The following is a 19680-nucleotide window of genomic DNA, read 5'->3' as shown; positions in this document are numbered from 1 at the left end:
TATCTATCTAGGTTATTGCATACAGTCTATCTATCTATCTATCTATCTATCTATCTATCTATCTATCTATGACATCAGGAAATGAGAGAATTAGATTCCGTACATAAAATTTGAATGCTAATTCTTTGGCGCTTTGAATTGAATAATCGAGTTGGGACCCATTAACTTTTCCTATTTATGACATAATCAATGCTCGTGCCAAATTTTAAGTTTCTATGACATTGGGAAGTGAGAGAATTAAGTTGGGATGAGACATAAGGCCTTGCCCATAAGCATTCCCCAACCTCCAAGAACTGAACCTACCTACCTGAATGAGATTTTGTAGGCCGCTGCTTCCCCCTTGCGGGCTGAATAAAATAGCCGTTGGGTGGAACATACAATTTATCCGACTGCTGTGGCTTCTTAGGAAGATATCCTAGTACTTGTTTACCCACTTCCAACTCCAATGGTAATTGGCTGGCGTGCTCTAGTGGTTCCAAGCTGTACGTGTCATAATACAGCCTTAATGACATCACAATGCAGCTTTATAGAACATGTTGGGGCATGTTCAAGGGCGTCCGATGTTGATGACATCAGTGATGACATCACAATAGCAGGTGGCTTACTTACTCGATCTACGTGGGGGGGGGGGCGTAACTTTCGACGACGCTCGCGCGCCATTTATCGTAGGATATTTGTACTATGCCTATAATCTTCCCAGGAGTGTACTTAACAACTTCCCAAAGTTTCATGGCGATCGGATGAATGGTGTAGTAGCGCATAAAGGACAAACAGACACGCAGACAGACAGACATACATTCAATTTTATATATATAGATTAATGTATGTCTGTCTGTCTTCGCAGCAACGCGTGACAGGTAAGCTAGTTGTTTTATATATAAAAATAATAAGACACACCCTGCTAAGTCAAGCTATTTCCAGGTAATTAATTTTTTTTTTAAATAAAAAAATCCCCAGCCATGAGAGGGCGGTTGAAAACAAAACTTCAATGCACTTTAAAATCTGAAATAGTTTTTGTATTTTTAACCCTTTCCAATACACTGTCTAACGTCTAAAGACATTCTGATTGAAGGCTGTACAGCTCCAATGTCGGATGACATCCAGCATGGTATTCTTACTGTGGATTACTTGCTGCTCTGTTGTCGGGATTCTCACATACCGCAGTACAAGCCCTAGCCAGCAGATGGCACCATTGTATAATGGCAGAAAGAGAAAGCACCCTAGGAAACCCTGAATCCAAGATTCGATTGCAAAGGGTTAAGACTGTGAGTATTGAGGTTCTTGTGTATTTTTTAGTCCTGTTTATCTAAAACAATTTCTTTATTCCTTTGGCCTATAGTTTTAAACACAATACTGGATTCTAATGGAATAAGAAATAGTTTTGGACAAACATAAGTAAAACACACAAGAATCTCAGAAATTATTATTACTCCATGACAAATTTCCATGACAAAGCAAAAATCCACGACAAGTTAGAAAATTCCATGACATTGTATTCCATGACTTTCATCACCTTCCAGATTTCCATGACGCGTATGAACCCTGAGTACAGACGAGAAACGGCAGAAGTTTAAAAACATCCTAATTACTTCATTTGATACCCTTTAAAAATAAAAGCCCTCTGAGTAGAAGGAAGCCAATGTGGCTCTACAAGACTGTAAGGGGGGCAACAAGTGAAAAAAGAAAGCGTTTAAATTACTTAAACAAGAAGTTAGTGAAGAAGTGCTAAAAACATACAGGGAAAAAACTAAATATGTGAGGAAAAGATAAAAACTGTCAAGGAGGAGGTAGAAAGACTGATTGCCAAAGAGAGAAAAATAATCCTAAAATATTCTTTAATTCTATAAACAGTAAAAGGATTTGCACTGAAGGCCCCTTTACAATTAATACAGGGAAAGCCATAGAAGACGATGAGGAGAAGGTAAATCTATTAAATAGTTTTTTTCAAATGTATTCACAAATAAAAAAAAAAGTCACACGAGATGCAGGGAAATAATACGAACTCCCACTAAATATTGCATGCCTGGCACAGGAGGAAATAGTTAAGAAGGATTAAAATCAGTAAATCACCGGGCTCAGATGGAATACACCCAAGGGTTCAAAGGGAACTAAGTAATGTGATAGAGAGACCACTATTTCTGATATTTAGGGACACCGTTGAGACCGGGGCTGTACCACTGGATTGGCGCATTGCAAGTGTTGTTCCATTATAGAAAAAGGCGTGTAAAAGAGAAACTGGGGGGGGGGCGTGGCCAGCGCATGGAGGGATAAGGACGCAGCCTTGAGAGCTCCCGCGGCACCCACCCGTAATCAGACCCCAGACACCAGCAAAACCCACCTTAAGAGCCCCAACAGCGGTCATGGGTAGGCGCAGGACCGACAGGACGGAGGTGGCGGGGGATGATGGCAGCAGCGAGGCGATAGAATGCTTCCTGAGCACCCCGCGCTCAGCCCCCGGCAGACCCAAGGTGGCGCCGGAGCGCCATGTGCAGGAGACTCCGGCGGCTCAGACAGCACTGCAGCTGACCGGGGATCTCCCTCACAGAGTCCCACAGCCTACGAGGACAACAGAGGTAGCAGCTATATGAACTTCCCCAGTGTCCATGGCAGGGCATTTGTGAGTACAGCAGGCAGCAGCTGCCCTGCACACCAGCACTCCTCACCCCCCTCCCTCCTGAACAACAGGGTCAGATGCCTGAGAGGAGTGGTAGTCCCCCCTGGAGCGAGTCACAATCCCCCACAGATTACCCCACTGTGACCCTCAAAAAGGCAAGGAGGGTGCTGCCGGCCATGTCACCACACGATGCAGGGGAGGATAGCTGAAAGCCCCCATAATAGTAATATTAGGTTGCCAGCAGCACCCCCACTCCTCATGCAGTTGCACAAACTTGCCTGTGCACGCCTAACAAGGGACTGGATCCCGTTGCCCCAAATAACAGTCACAGTATCGATGGTAAAAGGCAGCACTTCTTACAGCAGTGAAATAAAAGATAGGACCTTTATTCAATCCATGGATTGAATGAAAGCCCACATAATGGCGATACCCACAAGGGATGAATGGAGCGCCCTCTTTACCAAATTTGAAGCGTCCAACAAACAAGCTTTGGAGTCTATTCACGCAGAGGTACACCAGGTTGGCCATAGGCCGCACCAGGTGGAGGAGGTGCAGGAGGAGACGGCAGCCATTTTGGAATCACATAAACAAGCAATTCAGGCGCAGGCAGATCAGATCGCCAATCTTACCATGCTTCTTGACTACTTAGAGAACAGGAATAGGAGAAGTAACCTGCGCATCAGAGGTATCCCTGAGGAAATCGAAGGGAACCAGCTAGAACCGTGGGCACAAGCTCTCTTTATGCGTTTACTGGACAGACCATCCGAGCGCCCTGTTGAACTTGATAGGATTCACAGAGCACTAGTCCCAAGAGCGACTGATGTAAACCATCCTAGAAATGTATATGCAGGGTTCACTTTTTTCGGGACAAGGACACTATACTTCGCAAAGCAAGAGACCAGCCAGACCTCCTAGTATGCGAGGGCAAACCCATTATTATACTACAGGACTTAGCCCGTCACACACTGCAATTGAGAAGGGCTCTGCCGCCCCTCCTGATAGCACTCAAAGATCACGGAATACAGTACCGTTGGGGATTTCGATTCTCGCTGTCAGCGAAAAAGGATGGCAGAGCTGCAGTTTTCCAATCACTTGGTGACCTGCCCAAATTCTTGGGAACATTCGAACTGCCAATGATTGCACTCCCTGAATGGCCCCTGCCTCCTAGCTTGCTTACGCAGACCACACAAGAGCAGTGGCAGACAGTGCGCCCCAGGAGACAACGAGAAGGCCGCAGAGGATGAGGCCATGCCACGTGAATAGAGACTTTTATGTCCCGAAAGTTTATCAGTGTGTGTGTCCTGTGAGGGGGATCTTTGAGAATAGGATGTCCGCCCGATGCCTTTTCATACAGAATGGCAGGGTCTGTCCTTGGCCGACTCCCCCTCTAGGGCCACTTGCCGGGGATGGGGAGGAGATGGGGACGGGTCCTGTCGAAGGGCGCAATGTTTGTTCATGCCTTCCTGTTGAAAAGGGCCCAGTTCTGAGGGGGCCTACTGTTTAGAGATTACATAATTCTATTGGGACATCGGTGTCCGGGGTTTATCAGCAGAGACCTCTTTGAGGTCACAAGTTTGAGTTTTGATATTTTAAATGGTGGTCATAGCCGGGGGGGGGGGGGGTGCCTCTTGACCCTTGATGTGCTCTCACTCTCCCTGTTGGGTGACTAGGCGCGCAACTGAGCGCGACCCCTGGCGAATCGCTGGTACCGTTGATTCACCAACTAATGACCGTTTTGTGCAGTTCACTATTTCTTTTCTCTCTCCCACTTCAGAGCTTGTCTTTTCCTTTCATATTCTGCTGTTTCTCTTTTTTCTATTCTATGTCTGTCCAGTCTCTGAAAGACACCACATGGCAACCACATGATGGCTAACTTCACATTCGGCACCTTCAATGTGAGGGCCTAAACAAACCGGCCAAAAGGGGGCAAATATTAGACTACCTACACAAACATCACATAATGATCGCATTATTGCAAGAAACTAACTTCTAAGCGGAGAGCGTCCCCGGATGCAAACACCGCCACTACACGACCTGGTTTCACTGCCCCCCACCCACAAAAAAAGGCAGGAGGAACATCCATCGCCATCCACAGAAATTTTCACGCAAACTCCTCTCTTCAAAGATTGACCCTGAAGGACGTTATCTGATCGTGAAAATACAACTGGGTATGGAGATATTCACAATTGCCAATGTTTATTTTCCTAATCAGGCGCAGGTTCGCTTTGGGATCCAGATGCTGGGGACTCTGGCGTCCTTTGCTGACAGGTCTTCTATAATACTAAGAGACGACTTCAACTTGGGTTTGAACCCTGGCCTCGACTCATCGGAGGGTAAGTCTGGCATATCACACACAGCAATACGCAGACTAGTGAGTGAGCTGACAAACCTTCGGTTAGTAGATATGTGGCGTGTGCTACACCCCAAGGTTAGGGACTAGAATTACCACCCCTCAGCAGATAATAGTTACCACCACATAGACTACTTATTCATCTCACATAGACTCTTAGATAGGGGTCCGGGGTGCTACATGGGGTCGTTTTTGTGGTCGGACCATGATCTGGTCTGGGGGTCACTAGAATGGGGTCGGAAGGACAACACTAACAACAGTTGGAGGCTTAACGACAATCTGCTGAATGACAGGGCTTGTCTGCAGGAGATCCAGCTGGCGATAGAGAAGTTTAAAGCCAATCATCAGCTGGATGACACCCCAGCCCCAATTAAGTGGGAAGCGCTTAAATGCGTGCTACGGGGTATTTTTATATCCCACGGGGCACGCCTGAAAAAAGAAAGAAGTAGTGCACTTGAGGGTCTACTCACTAGGCTGGGTCTCCTGGAATCGTCCAACAAAGCGACACCTTAGGACCAGGGGGCGGCAGAGATATCAGATGTTCGCGGCCAAATCCTGCTTTTGCTGGATCAGACCTCGCTATGCCAGAGAAATAAGGCGAAGGGAGGTTTCTACGAATATGGGAACAAGTGTAGTAGAGGGCTGGGTAGGGCTCTTAATCCAAGGTCCCCACAGACATACATATTCTCCATTCAGTCGCGAAAAGGGGAACAGGTACATACCAACACGGAAATTCTAGATAGTTGCCATTCTTTCTATCACAATCTATATAATCTGCAGAAAGAACACACAGGAAATCCAGAAGAAATAGTAGGGGGTCAGGACGCCTATCTACTACAAAATTGCCCTAAAAACATCCCTGAAGCCAACGACCGCTCACTGGAGGAGGACTTCTCACTCGAGGAGTTAACCAATGGTATTCGGGCCCTCAAGGTGGGAAAGAGTCCTGGGCCCGATGGCTTCACCCCGCGTTTCTTTAAGATCTGCAGGGAAGCGATGGGCTTTATAATGTTAGACGCCTTTAACGCCATATTGCATGAATGTTTTTTCCCACTGCAGGCCCTGCAGGCCATTATAACGGTCATCCCTAAACCTGGGAAAGACCCCTCTGCCTATAACGCTGTTAAATATTGACACTAAAATCTATTCTGGGATGTTGGCGGCTCGTCTGAGGCCGCTTGTCGCCTCGCTAATAGACAAGGATCAGGTGGGATTTGTCCCCGGAAGGGAGGCAGGGGACAACACAATTAGAACATTGGCTATTGTATCAAGGGCACATTGCTCGGGAGACCCACTGTGCCTGCTATCCTTAGATGCCGAGAAAGCATTTGACAGGGTGGATTGGAGGTTTCTAGAGGCAACCCTGCGGATGGTGAGTATAGGTCCGCGTTTTTTGAGTAGGGTTGAGTAGGGTTGAGTAGGGTTGAATTCAAATGCTCACAAAAACGCTGTAAAATGCTGTGTTGAGAAATGCAATGTTTTTACAAACACTTCTGTAAGAGAGGCCAGAGTCTTCAAAATGTTGAAGGAAAATAAATGTTCAGTAGACCTGCAGAAGACTGGAAGCATATGACCCAAAGAAGTAGGAGGATCAGGAGTCAGCCAGCACCCCTACTGCCAGGAACCGATACCAGACACTCCCGCAGGAGAACAACCAAGAGGTACATCAAGGAATGGCACACACAGCTCTGCCACATGTACATGCACACACACACAGCTCTGCCACATACACACACATCTGCAGTTGGATGTAAACAGTACATTTTATTGACCCCCTATGAAGGAATTACTTTTATTATGTTTTTTTTATGTAGTATGACGTCTTTAATGTTCCTATATTATTTTAACCCTTTAGATGTCATAGTTGAAATAGACCACATATGCACATATACTCAATATCCAACATTGACCCGCTTTAAGGGCTCATTCACATGGGTGTACACATGCCACGTATTACACAGTGAATAGGACCCATTGTTTGTAGTGGGTTCATTTGCAGCTGCGTATTTTTCAAGTGACTTTTGGTCGGCTGAGAAAATACACAGCATGTCCTATTTCGGTATGTATTACCACGCAGGCCCATTGTAGTTAATGGGCGTGTGTAAATACGCAGAGATTATAAAAGAACCTTACTATGATGGAATGGAACGGCCCTTCTTTATTTATCACTTAAAAATGTATATGTGCAGGAAAACACCATTTTTGGGTTCATGAATCCACTCACGCCTAAGTGAATGAGTCGTTATACAATCACCACTAGATGGTGCTATAGCACTAGTAATAGAACAGTAGAACTCCCAGTGAATGAAGTTGTACTTGTGAAACACAAGCAGACATAGCAGTGAAGCCGCAGGACCTTCCGGCTACGGAGCAGCAGTCAGTGTGCGGATCCACAGAGCCCAGGTGAGCGGGTAATCAGATGACTTTTGGCGCTAATTCGCTATAAGTGTGGATACCATATATACTAAGGTGAGTCTGGGGTAACATTACTAGGCCTGATAAAGTGGCAGCGCGGGTTCTCCCCCGACATGTGTAGCAGCAGCTGGGACTTCTCTTCCTGTATTTGTGGCCAGAACTCCATGAAGTAAGTTACTTTCTATGGGTTTTACTGATTACGTCCCCCATACAATGTACATTATGTCCTGACCGAAGAGATCTAGCTTGTGGTGACCCCCTACTCCAATGCAGGGTAAAAGGCAGCAGAGCCGCGTGCGTAATGTACACGGGGCGGCAGAGCCGCGTGCGCAAAGTATGGGGGCAGCAGAGCTGTGTGCATATTTATGTTTAATACAGAGAGAATACAACCCATTGATTTTGTTGTCATTGTGCGCAAAAAAACTTCGGACCTGTTCTATCTTTCTCTCTGTTTGGGCACCAAGGATCCCCATATAACGCTTTTTTTCCCACGAGCGCATATACAGCGTGTTTTCACGTACGGGCGCATATACGGTACCCATATGAGGCATTGGTTTCCAATGTAGTCGGGTGAATATACTGTGCGTAAATACGCCGGCAGCGCGGAAAATAGACCATATACGCGGCCGGTGTATATACGCTCAGCCACAACATAGTTCTGGAACTATGCTTTGGCCAATATACGCCGGCGGCTCCTATAGACTCCTATGGGAGCAGGGAAAGAGAACGGAGGGGGAGGCATTTATGCATCATCCAATGCTGCGAGAAGCTTACAGGTGCCTCTGTATAGACATTGGAAGGCACCCCGAGGATTTTGGCAGAGCACAGGTTTTCCGGGGTGCGGCGTAATTTTTTGCTAAAAATGACACTCGCAGTCATGTTAATGGACAAGAAAACACTGGCCAAGATTGCGGAAAAACGTGCATTCAGGCGCTCATACGGAACGGGCGTGAAAACATAAAAACACCATCACTGTATATGCGCTCGTGGGAAAGAGCCCTAAGAATGAGATGTGCGGACAATGCACAACGGGATGCGCAATTCTGTGATCAAAGGAACACATTGGGACCTCATTAGGTTAAATATCCAATTAAATCTTGTACACCGCACAAATATATTGTGCTGAGGCATGTGCAAAAACGCGTATGCCCGTGTGAAGCCGGCCTTACAATTATGGAAAGAAGCCGTATTTGTGCTCGTTTTTTGCACATGTAAAATATACGCACAGAATAGACGCCATTAATTTTTGCGCGCAGAAAAACATAGCTGCTGCTTTTTCTTTCTGCATTTGGCAGAAGTCTATGGGGGGGGGGGGGGTGCGCAAATATGCAAGAGGATGCGCGAAACACTGCGCCAAACTGTGAAAAAAGAACACATTTGGACCTCATTGGGCTAAATAGCCTTTATATCCATGGACAGGGTGTGCTGCACGCCTGTGTGTGAATCTGCCCTACATGTGCAAAACCTACAGTAATATACACATGTGCACAGATGTACCTCAACCTACCTTGTTCATGTGCGAATGCACTGCGCCGGGGCGGGCATTCTTGAGCATACAGTTGTCTTGGCACACAGAATATGAAGCACTAAGCGAGTAGCCAGGATTCCCCATTTTAGCGGGCGGGCTCCATTGATCTCTATGGAAGCGTATGATCCACAATGTAAATACATTAGTGGATACTTCTTAGGTAGCTTGGAGACCGGGCAGGGAGCTGCGGGAAGTCACCATTGGGCTTACGGGTTGTTTTTTTTGTTTGTTTGTGTTCCTCCCCTTCTTTTTCTATGCAGATGATCCGCTGTGCATCCGCGCAAAAAAACACTGAATCCCCGATCTCCTGCAAGCATTTAAAAATCATTTCTGCATTGACTGGTAGGTCCTCCGCTGCGAGAATCTGCATGCGGAATCCCCGCGCCGTGGCCATGAGGCCTTAGTAATATAAAGTACTGTAAGTATGGCGTTGCTATGTTTTATAAGAATTGCACGCGCTGCTGTGATTAGGGATTGCATTGGTAAAAAAAATTGGGAACGTTTTCTGCCCAGAACCTAAAAAATTCCACTTCCTAAGCGAAAACTTTTTAGATGGGAGAAAATAACATTGATCTTATGGACAAAAATCAGGACCAAGACAAATCGACTTCTTATGCGGGAACATCTTAAACGGGAATCGCTGTACGTATTTTTTCAATCCAGTTTTGTAACTCTTTCTTTAGGGCTTATGTAGACGGGCATATATTGGTCAGATTTTTATGGTCGGCTGATATACGTTGCCCCTCTCTGCACGGGCAGGAGGCAGGTCGGGCTGGGAGCTAGTGTATTGAGCTCCCACCACTTCTCCACTATTTACAATCAGAGGGGCGAAGCGGAACTCCACCCCTGTCACACCCCTGCACTGCAAACAGTAGTAGGGGGCGGAAGCTTAATGCACTGCTCCCAGCCCGTTCCACCTCCTCCCCTTGCAGAGAGGGGCAGCGTATATACAAGCGACATACTGTCATCCCCCATCTCCTGCTCTAACCGCAAAGCGTTATCCTTTATGCTTAGCAGGGAACTTCTCAGCAGGCAAAGCAGCGGGATGGTTTTGCTGATAATGGCCGCATCGCCGCTCACCATTTGTGTAGACTTCTCAAAGTTTCCTAGGACCTGCCATCCATGCCCACTCCTCTTGCCGAGCAGGTCAGACAAGTGGAGGTAGTTTTTCAGAAAGCGCTGTAGTACCACATTGAACCCGTGGGCCAGGCATGGCACGTGTGTGAGGCTGCCAAGCTGCAGAGCCGCTACCAGGTTATGCCCATTGTCACACACGACCATGCCTGGTTGGAGGCTCAGCGGTGAAAGCCAGAGCTCGGTCTGCTCAGTCAAACTCTGTAACAGCTCTTGGGCGGTGTGCCTCTTGTCACCTAAGCTGAGTAGTTTCAGCACGGCTTGCTGAAGCTTCTCCCACCGCAGTGTTGCTGCGCCTCACGCTACCGACGTGCTCACACTTCTTAATTGAGAGGTTGAGGTGGCGGAGGAAGAGGTGGCATAATACGCTGGAGAAACCTTCACCGAGGTAGGACCTGCTATCCTCGGTGTGGGCAGCATTTGAGCAGTTCCAGGGTCTGACTCAGTCCCAGCCTCCACCAAGTTCACCCAATGTGCCATCAGGGAGATGTAGTGTCCCTGCCCACCAACATGTCAGGGTAATTAGCGTGTATGGGCTGAAGAGGAGGAGAAGGAAGAGGAGGAGGATCATGACAGTCATCCTCCTAGTGAGGACAGCAATGCATACTGGGGCTTTGGCACACATGGCTGACTTCATGTTAAGCTCCCTTTCCCATAACCCTCGCGTTAGACGCATTCTGGCCAACACGGATTACTGGGTGTTTACCCTTTTCGACCCACGGTATAAGGAGAACCTTTTCACTCTCATTTCTGGAAAGGAAAGGGGTACAAGAGTGATGCAATACCACAGGGCCCTGGTCGAAAAACTGATGCTAAAGTTCCCATCTGACAGCACTAACGGAAGAAGATGCAGTTCAGAGGGCCAACTAGCAGGGGAAGCGCGGGGATCAGGCAGCATGTCCAGCACAGGCAGGGGAACACTCTCCAAGGCCTTTGCCAGTTTTATGGCTCCCCAGCCTGACCGTGTCACCACTCCCCAGTCTAGGACAAGTCAGAGGGAACACTAAAAGGATTGTGAGGGAGTACATAGCCAATCGTACCACCGTCCTCCGTGATCCCTCTGCTCCATACAACTATTGGGTGTCAAAGCTGCACACGTGGTACGAACATGCGCTGTACACCTTGGAGGTGCTGGCCTTCCCTGCCGCTAGCGTGTTATCAGAGAGGGTGTTTACTGCTGCTGGGGGGATCACCACAGATAAGCGTACCCGCCTGTCAACTGACAGTGCCGTCAGGCTTACACTCATTAAGATGAACAAAGGCTGGATTTCCCCAGAATTCTCTTCTCCACCGGTGGAAAGCAGCGGAAAATAAAGATTCTTTCAGCTGGAACAGGAGAACCATGCATCCTGTATCACCCCAAAAAAGGGGAGAAGTAGCTTGGTCTATCCCTCTCGGATCTTACTCATCACGCTGAACTGCCAATTTTTCTGTGGGCCAAAAGACTCTGGTAAAACTAATTTTTTCGGAGGGCTGCCTCCAGGCTCTGTTAGCAAATTAAGGAACTACTAACTACGAAATCTATCTTTAAAGAATGTTTCTGGGTTTCCCCATGCACCATGGGAACACCTTGGTACACACATTTTTCTGCGCTTCGCCTATACTCAGAGCAAACCAATTTTTCCGGCCTTCGTCCAAGCTCAGAGCAAACAAATTTTTCTGGGCTTCGCCTATACTCACAGCAAACCAATTTTTCAGGCCTTCGCTAATACTCATAGCAAACCAATATTTCCGGGCTTCGCCTATACTATTAGTAAGAAAGTTTTTCAGGTGTTTGCCTATATTCTTGGTACACCAATTTTTCAGGGAGTCGGCTATCCTCTTGGTACAGAAATGTTTGAGGGGTTCGCCTATACTGTTGCAACAGAAATGTTTGAGGGTTTCGACTATAGTCTTACTACAGAAATGTTTGAGGGGTTCGCCTATATTCTTGCTACAGCAATGTTTTACTGGGTTCGCCTATACTCTTGCTACAAAAATGTTTCACAGGTTCGCCTATACTATTGCTACAGAAAGGTTTAAGGGGCTCGCCTATACTATTGCTACAGAAAGGTTTGAGGGGCTCGCCTATACTATTGCTACAGAAAGGTTTGAGGGGTTCGCCTATACTCTTGCTACAGAAAGGTTTGAGGGGTTCGCCTATACTCTTGCTACAGAAAGGTTTGAGGGGTTCGCCTATACTCTTGCTACAGAAAGGTTTGAGGGGTTCGCCTATACTCGTTTCAGGGGTTCACTCGTACTCTTGCTACAGAAATGTTTGAGGGGTTCGCCTATATGCTTGCTACAGAAAGGCTTGAGGGATTCGCCTATACTCTTGCTACAGAAATGTTTCAGGGGTTCACCTATATGCTTGCTTTAGAAATGTTTGAGGGGTTCGCCTATACTCTTGGTACAGAAAGGTTCCAGGGTTTCGCCTATTCTTGCTACAGAAATGTTTCAGGGGTTCACCTATACACTTGCTACTGCAATGTTTCATTGGGTTCTCCTATACTCTTGCTACAGAAACATTTCATGTGTTTGCCTATAGCCTTGCTACAGAAAGGATATAGGGGTTCGCCTATAGTCTTGCTACAAAAAGGTTTCAGGGGCTCGCCTATACTGTGGGTGCACAATGGTTTCCCAGAGCGGTGTTGAGCTATCTGACACATGTAGAGAATGAATTGTTTGGGTACACAAGAGTTTCCTATAGCGGTGTTAAACTATGCGACACATACACTGAATGAATTGTGTTGGTACACAAGGGTTTCCCATAGCAATGTAACTGACGGCACATTGGATCACACAAGGTGGAGACTGGGACTGAGTCTGACCCTGGGCCCACCCACGTGCTTCCCATACAGAGGATAGTGCGTCCTACCTCAGTCACGGTTTCTCGGGCTTATTATGCCACCTCCTCCTTGTGATCTGAAGATCAGCGCTGGTCGACTTGTATTCGCGTTACCACATTTATCTGAGACACTGGTTTGGACCAATCAAAAGAAGCCTAACTGATTTAATGAGACGTTCACAGCAGTACTAGCATCCGAGTCCACTTTATGCCAATGTTTGCTGTGCCTAGTAGTGCGCACTAGTCTTTCACAAGCATCCCGGCTCAACTCATTGTACACTGCCTGTTTTTGGATGTCCGCTGACGTATAATGCCCTGAGTGGTAAACAGCCGGATTGGTTTGGGTCTGATAAACGCACGCATCCCTGGGGGTCAACGCTGGTCACCATGTATTATCTCTCGCGTTAACACAGTTATCCAAGATACTGGATTGGAGCGTTCACAGGAAGCGTAACTGATTTCATGAGACTTTCACAGGGTCACTGTATAGCTGTGGTGGCTGCTTTGGCGACACCTCCTGCTTCAAACCAAACTTTGGTTTAAGAATTTGTTGCTGTATTGTGGAGATGTGTAGAAGTCCCCTTTATGCCCACTCCTGACTTTTTTGTGACGGAGGTGGCACGGGATTGGAATTATGTTCGTACGTTAATTTATCAGCAATTCGCATCAGCATTGTGGGCTATTGCCCACACTTTCAAAGAGGGTCGCTGCCAGGCCCTGACAACCCTCGGCAGTGTGTGTCTTCGGTTCCTCCTCGTCAAATACGCACATATAAATATACATGTGGGTGGTGTGGCTATCAAGTGACCGTGTGGCATGAGGGTGTGGCTGAGTGCTGTGCAGGGAAAAATTAGAGTACGGTGTGGACGCAGACTTGTGCGGGGGATTGGACAGCAATGCCAGCATGTAACCCCAGGAGAAGGCAGCGGTGTCACCCGCCGGCAGAGATTGGCCTCGGTTGCACCTAGTGTGGTGCTTAGCTAAGATGTGCCAGCGCGTGTACCTTGCTGATTATGGTCTGTCCCAAGTAAATTCTTAGGGTGGTGACCACCAGGCTCTTGCCCCCAATTTGGCTTAATAGTGCAACATGGGAACCTCAGATGCACGCATGCATGCTGCTCCTGCTATTCCTTTCCGTTTCTGTGGTGTTTCCATCATTTTCTGATGTTTTCAGGTGATTCACACAACCTCCCCCATGCAGAGCACCGGTCAACTTGAAAAATGCTCGACTCTTCCATTGACTTCAATGGGGTTCGTTACTCGAAACGAGCTCTCGAGCATTACGAAAAGTTCGACTCGAGTAACAAGCACCCGAGCATTTTGTTGCTTGCTCATCTGTACTTGAGACTATTTTGGTTATCAAATAAGGTTTTCTTCTAAACTGCATTACTTCAAAAGGCATACTTTCTTATCTTGCTTTACAGACTGATTAAAGACTCAAAGTCCTTCTGTTGTATCTGTGTCACATATAACTTTATGACTGAGTGTTATTATATAAACGTTGTCCCCCCATAGGACCTAAGGCTCTCCACAGAATGAATAGAGAGTCAGGGGTCTCATTATCAACCTTTACACCGAGAACATAGGTATGGACTAAATTTGGACACAAGTCCGCATTTGATCTCTCTCCTTTGTGACCACTCCTCCTAATGATGCACATAACAAAACAGAACGTTATAATTGAATATAGGAGGTGAATGATAAACATTTATTTAGTCCTTTCGGGGGATATGAATTGAGATGGTAAATCCAAACGGTCTCTTTTTGAAGAAGTTTGCGGTCAATGTTTCCCCTACGTCCTGTTGGTCTTAATATTTCTATCCCTTTAAATCCCACAGAATGTGGATCATTTCCGTGTACTTCGCGTATATGCTTTGCGAGACTTGTAGATTCACTACGATTAATGTTGCCTATATGGGCTAGAATGCGCCTCCGTAGTTGTTAGATGGTTTTCCCTATGTAATCCCTGGGACAGGGACATGTGGCAACATATTACAGCAGAGGATCTACAATTGATGTGAACCCTGATCTTGTAGGTCTTGCCAGTCAACGCACTTGTGAAAAATGACAGCCTGAATATGCAAAAGATCCTTTTATTGGTGTCAATCCCAGCCACATCTGTGTGTCAGGTGACTGTACATAATGACTATGGACTATGTTATTGAGGGTCTTTCCAATAAACAGTCTGCCAAATCTGTGTCTTTTCTTAAAATACTGCAGTATTTGCCAACAATACTCCTGACACAAGTTGATTTTTCGTTGAAGGTGCTTATGAGTAGAATTTTACCACTTTCCTCTTCTCGATTACTAGCCATTAGCAGATCAGTTCTTGATCTACTCGAGGCAAAATCCTGCGCGCTTCTGATTGTCTCAGTTGGGAACCCCATTTGTTCAAACCTATAAGCCATGTCTTCCACCTTTACTTCATAGTCAAGTGTGTTTGAGCAGTTTTTCCTGGCCCTTAGGAACTGCGCTTTCGAAATGCCTTTCTTGAGGGCCCAAGGGTGGTGACTCTCAAAACGTAAGAGGCTTTTCGTGGCGGTCGGCTTTCTAAAAATGGTGGTCTCCAACATACCCGTGGTGGTCTTGGAGATTTTGAGATCCGGAAAAGTGATGGCGTCAGAGTGGATTTCTGAGGTGAAAAACAGTCCCAGATCATTTGTGTTCAAGGTGGTCACGAACTCTCCAAAATCCTTTATGCTTCCTGACTACAAGATCAGGACGTCATCAATATATCTGACCCATACTTCCACCGTAGATATTCAGAGATGATTGGACTTTTTAAAAATGTGCTTTTCCTCCCACCAGCCCAGGTATAAATTAGCATACGTGGGGGCACAAGGGCTCCCCATTGCAGTACCCCTGAGCTGGTGGAAGTACTTGGCATTGAAAAGAAAATAATTGTGTTCAAGGATGTATTGTAGCATCTGGATTATTAGATTATTATGCAGACTGAATTGTGTACCCCTTTGACTGAGAAAAAACCCAACAGCTTGCAAACCGCTCTGATGAGGGATAGATGTATACAATGCTTCTTGATCGAGACTGGCAAGGAAAATCGTGTCCGAGGCCTGTATGCCATCAAGTCTCTTGAGCACATCCGTCGTATCTCGGACATATGACGGAAGTGCCTCCACGAAATTCTGAAAGACTTTGTCTATATACAATCTCATATTTTGGGTAACACTGTCTATACCCTACACTATTGGGCATCCTTTGAGAGGGGAGAGTCCTTTAAGGACCTTGGGAATTGCATAAAAGGTCGCTACTTGTCGATGTTTTATATTTAGAAGTTCATATTCTTGATCACTAATGAGACGCTTTTCTAGGGCAGATGTTAAAATCCCTCAAAGTTCTATCAGGAATTGATGCGTAGGGTCTTTTTTAGAGATGAGCGAGCACCAAAATGCTCGGGTGCTCGTTACTCGGGACGAAATTTCCGCGATGCTCGAGGGTTCGTTTCGAGTAACGAACCCCATTGAAGTCAATGGGCGACCCGAGCATTTTTGTATATCGCCGATGCTCGCTAAGGTTTCCATTTGTGAAAATCTGGGCAATTCAAGAAAGTGATGGGAACGACACAGCAACGGATAGGGCAGGCGAGGGGCTACATGTTGGGCTGCATCTCAAGTTCCCAGGTCCCACTATTAAGCCACAATAGCGGCAAGAGTGGCCCCCCCCCTCCCAACAATTTTTACTTCTGAAAAGCCCTCATTAGCAATGCATACCTTAGCAAAGCACCACACTACCTCCAACAAAGCACAATCACTGCCTACATGACACTCCGCTGCCACTTCTCCTGGGTTACATGCTGCCCACCCCCCATCCCCCTGCACGACCCAGTGTCCACAGCGCACACCAAATTGTCCCTGCGCTGCCTTCAGCTGCCCTCATGCCACGCCACACTCATGTCTATTTATAAGTGCGTCTGCCATGAGGAGGAACCGCAGGCACACACTGCAGAGGGTTGGCACGGCTAGGCAGCGACCCTCTTTAAAAGGGGCGGGGCGATAGCCCACAATGCTGTACAGAAGCAATGAGAAAAATAATCCTGTGCCAACGTCATCAGGAGCTGCACACGTGGGCATAGCAATGGGGAACCTATATGCCACACACTATTCATTCTGTCAAGGTGTCTGCATGCCCCAGTCAGACCGCGGTTTTTTATAAATAGTCATAGGCAGGTACAACTCCGCAATGGGAATTCCATGTGCACCCACAGCATGGGTGGCTCCCTGGAACCCACCGGCTGTACATAAATGTGTCCCATTGCAGTGCCCTGGACAGCAGAGCTAACGTCAGATTAAATGCAGGTGGGCTTCGGCCCACACTGCATGCCCCAACCTGACTGGGCTTTTTAATTCATAGACACAGGCAGGTACAACTCCCTATTGTGAAGTCCCTGTGGACCGACAGCATGGGTGGGTGCCAGGAAGCCACCGGCGGTACATAAATATATCCCATTGCATTGCCCATTACAGCTGAGGTAATGAAAACAAAGATCTGGTACCGTGTTAGCCAGTAGAGCAAAATGTGATTGTTCTCAGCAAGAGAAACGACGTAATCTTGTAGATATGATACCTTTTAATGGCTAACAAAAATACATGATGTAATAATAGCGAGCTTTCGTACCAACGCAGGGTACTTCTTCCGGCTTAAATGGATTGGATCTGAAGAGGCATGCATATTTATACACACTTATAACATACATACTTATGACAAGGCACAGATATGGATGTGATTGGTTCGCACTTAAAAGGAATTCTGCAAACCAGAAAACAAACTTTTTTTGTCTAGGCACTGATAGCGGAGTGAAAGTTTTATGGTCTCTAAATTACTGTTGGAGGGGGGGAAAAGGTCAACAGGCTTGAATTGTTATAAGAGATACACAAACATTTTTAGCTAAATACTGATAAGGGAGTGAAAGTTTATGGTCCCTGAATTACTGTTGATGGGGGTCTTATCTGTGCAATCAAGTCTCACACTTCCCATTCACGCATAAATCCTGGGGAATAATTTAACCCAGTATTCAGCGTGTCAAAGGTTGTTATCAATTTATATTCCCAAATTCTTCTGTGGTTTTGTGACTTGAAACCACCCTTCAATATCAAAACTCTCATATCTCCTATGTCATGTCCATGGCTAGAGAAGTGTTCGGCCACAGGTAATTCTCTTCTTCTGTGTTCAATCGTGTGGCGATGAGATCTCATCCTGGCTTTCAGTTTCTGTCCTGTTTCTCCAACATAAAGACCCCCAACAGGACATTTACTGCACATGATCAGGTACACAACATTGGACGAGGAACATGTGAATGTCCCCTGGATCTTATAGTCCTGCTGTGTGTTGGGGATCCGTATCCTGTCCGCAGTCAATACATGTGAGCAGGTCTTACAGCTCCTTACATTACAGGGATAAGTTCCTTTCTGTGTGTCAGAGGGTAATGCACTCCTGATTATAAAGTTCCTCAAGTTAGGAGGTTGCCTGTAACACAGAAGCGGAGGGTCCGGGAATATGGTTTTCAGACGGTCATCCTTGTGCAGGGTATGGTGGAGTTTTCTTGCGGTTTTCCTTAGTACCTCTAGTTGCGGATTGTAGGTCACTACTAGAGGCACACGATTGTTTCTTTCCTTCTCCTTGTATTGGAGTAGTTGACTTCTGGGTATCCTGGTGGCTCTGGTGATTTGGTCATCAATTGAGGTGGGATGGTAGCCCTGATTTATAAATGTTCTTTTAAGATGGTACAAATGTTCCTCTCTGTCTGTTGGGTTGGAGCAGATCCGGTTGTATCTGATGGCCTGGCTGTAGACAATGGACTTTTTGATGTGTTTAGGATGGAAACTGTCCCATCTGAGGTATGTGGGCCGATCAATCGGTTTTCGGTACAGGGATGTCTGTATTGAGTTATTTGAAATCTTTATGGTGGTGTCCAAAAAGTTGATTTCTGTATGCGAGTAGTTTAATGTCAGGTTTATGGTGGGGTGGAATGCATTGAATCTTTCATGGAATTTTATTAATTCTTGTTCGGTGTTGGTCCAGATGATCATGATGTCATCAATGTAGCGGAAGTAGGCCAATGGTTTGCTGGGGCAAGAGGCCAGAAAGTCACTCTCCAGTTTTGCCATAAAAAGGTTGGCATATTGCGGTGCCATTTTACTGCCCATGGCAGTCCCTGTGAGTTGCAGGAATTTCTCTTTGCCAAAGGAGAAATAATTGTGTGTGAGAATGAATCTTGTGAGTTGTAGCACTGCATCAGAGGCGACCCCATTGGCCTCAAGGTGCGCCTGGCAGGCAGTCAGTCCATCCTCGTGTGGGATGTTGGAATATAAGGATTCCACATCCATAGTGGCCAGGATGGTGCCATTGGGGAGGGGACCTACGGTTGACAGTTTGTTCAGTAGGTCCGTGGTGTCTTGCAGGTAGCTGGTTGTGTTTCTCACCAGTGGTTTGAGGATGCCTTCCACCCATCCTGAGATTCCTTCAGTGAGGGTTCCCACACCTGAGATAATCGGTCTTCCTGGGTTGCCAGCTTTGTGTAGTTTTGGAAGCATGTAGAATGTCCCCACCTTGGGGTTCTCCGGTATCAAGTCCAGAAGTTTTGTGGAGCCCACAGACAGGCTTCTAATGACCCTTCTCAATTCCCTCACATATTTCTGAGTCGGGTCTTGATTCAGTTTAGTGTAGTATCTGGTGTCCGTCAGCTGTCTGTTTGCTTCCTTTTTGTAGTCCGATGTGTTCATGAGGACTATAGCCCCACCCTTATCTGCAGGCTTAATTGTGATTTCCTTGTTGCTCTTAAGTGCATGGATGGCCCT

General features: G+C 46.6%; 1 protein-coding gene across 1 annotated transcript in view; it reads left to right on the top strand.

The window, feature by feature from the left end:
* Positions 1–7339: 7339 nt before the first annotated feature.
* Positions 7340–19680, top strand: part of LOC136629101 (zinc finger protein 585A-like) — a 72989-nt gene continuing 60648 nt past the window's right edge. The window contains exon 1 of the mRNA XM_066605235.1: positions 7340–7367. The gene's annotated coding sequence lies outside the window, so the exon portion shown is untranslated. The remainder of the gene's footprint in view (positions 7368–19680) is intronic.

Source organism: Eleutherodactylus coqui, chromosome 5, assembly GCF_035609145.1.
Source record: "Eleutherodactylus coqui strain aEleCoq1 chromosome 5, aEleCoq1.hap1, whole genome shotgun sequence".
Classification (NCBI taxonomy): domain Eukaryota; kingdom Metazoa; phylum Chordata; class Amphibia; order Anura; family Eleutherodactylidae; genus Eleutherodactylus; species Eleutherodactylus coqui.
This window is presented reverse-complemented; position numbering and strand designations above follow the sequence as displayed.